A 1757-nucleotide genomic window follows, 5' to 3' on the forward strand; every position below is an offset into this window, starting at 1 on the left:
TTATTTCAAATTGTATTATCAGACACGTTTTCATTGTTTTTGTTTTATAAAGATATTTTCTAATTAATCTACGCCAGACGCATTTTCATTTCCTGAAAATGAAAATTCGTTTTCTTATTTTCATTCTCTGAAAATATTTAAGAAAACATTCTCTGAAAACGTTACCGTACGGGCCCTAAAAGCCTGATGGGTTCAAAATTTGTGCCTAATAACCGAGCCCAAAACCAGGTTTGTACTAAAAGCGAAGTCCACAAAACTCACATTTGTTACAAGTTGGGCTCGACCTACCATGATGGTCTCATACTAAATAAAAGCCCAACTACAATAATGTATGGCCCAAGATGTCGGCCCAATAATCATAACTGCAGTCCAAGGCCAAAAGTCCTGACAATTCGACTTAAGTTCGAACTCAATAATTTGTTCCTCGGCCTAGTCCAAGGCCAAGTAAAATTGTATAAAACCGACTTTGGAACAGCATCATGCGGTGTGTGTCACCGCAGAAAGGCAAAAGGGATGATACGACGTTGAGCTACATTTTGAAACTTGTGCACACAAAGAGAAGTTTTCAAAGGACGAAAATTCTGTGATGCCTCAGCTGTATCGATACAGCCAATCATCTAAGGGTTCATATTTCATTTTAAAAATTAAGGGTTGAGATTGAATGACCTGATGACTTGTTCACTCCTTTCTTATTAAAGAGCATGTGAAATACACGTGACTGAGAAAACAAGCGAAAAAGCTTTGACGAACGCGAGGAAGACGTCGCGTGCACTGGGAGCTGCTTCATCTTTGCAATATATCTCTCTCTCTCTCAAATCCAATCCTCATCTTTGTCCCCAAGTCGGAATCTGAGCATCTCCTTTCTGCCGATGCCGCGATACAAGAACCATCGGAGAGGAGACAGAGTGGGGTGATTCAGTCGAGTTCGACGGGGGTGGTGTGAAAGGCCTTTATTTGGGTAGAAATTCAACGACTTAGTATTGAATCTGGAGTGAGGATGTCTGTGTTGCAGAGCCTTTGATGGGAGAAAAAATTCAACGCCTTGGACTGAATCTTGGTGATTTTTTTTCCCTCTTTTAATAATTTTTAATATTTTAATATTTTAATATTTTCTCTTAATTTCATCATAGCATCAGACCCAATGTGATCCTTTCTCCATCAAACCCATGTAATTTTCGTTTTATGGAGGATTTGTTTTCTTCCATGTATGAGGTTATGGATTTGTGCTTCAAAATAAGGTATGAAATTTTGAACAATCAGGTTGTTGATTTTCTTTAAAGTCTTGGATTCTTGAATTTTCTTCCTACTTTTTTTTTTTTTCAATTTGAGATTTGTTTTATTACTCAAGAACTCTGGTCATGATGAATCCAATTGGAGTTTTCGGGCTTGTTAGTGGAGAACTGAGGTTGACATCAAAAGAGAAAGATGAGTTCTTTAACTGAGAAACCTCATAACTGGTTTTGGTTTTGGCTATATTATTTCTTATGTGCAATTGCATATAGTTTTTGTGCAATTGCATACAGTTTATGCAATTTTTGAGCCCCTGTATGCAATTAGCGATAGTGTGATGTTTAAAGAAACGTTTGACTTGAATGCTATGTCATTGAGTTATTTACCCATTAACAATCTAGTAACAATTGAGGTTTCATTCGTTGAGTATGTTGTGTTCATTTGATAAATTTAAATGTTGGTATGTTCGGTAAGAAAAAATAAGAGTTCACGAGAAAGAAGAAGACATGATTTTTTTTTTTTTTTTT

General features: G+C 36.4%; 1 long non-coding RNA gene across 1 annotated transcript; it reads left to right on the top strand.

Annotated features, from left to right (window-relative positions):
- The first annotated feature begins 756 nt into the window (after positions 1-756).
- LOC117628680 lies at positions 757-1405 on the top strand. Its single transcript, XR_004586001.1, has 3 exons — positions 757-1057; positions 1131-1238; positions 1349-1405. It is a non-coding gene; the product is annotated as an uncharacterized LOC117628680 (long non-coding RNA).
- Positions 1406-1757: the final 352 nt, after the last annotated feature.

The sequence above is a fragment of the Prunus dulcis genome, chromosome 5 (genome assembly GCF_902201215.1).
Source record: "Prunus dulcis chromosome 5, ALMONDv2, whole genome shotgun sequence".
Classification (NCBI taxonomy): domain Eukaryota; kingdom Viridiplantae; phylum Streptophyta; class Magnoliopsida; order Rosales; family Rosaceae; genus Prunus; species Prunus dulcis.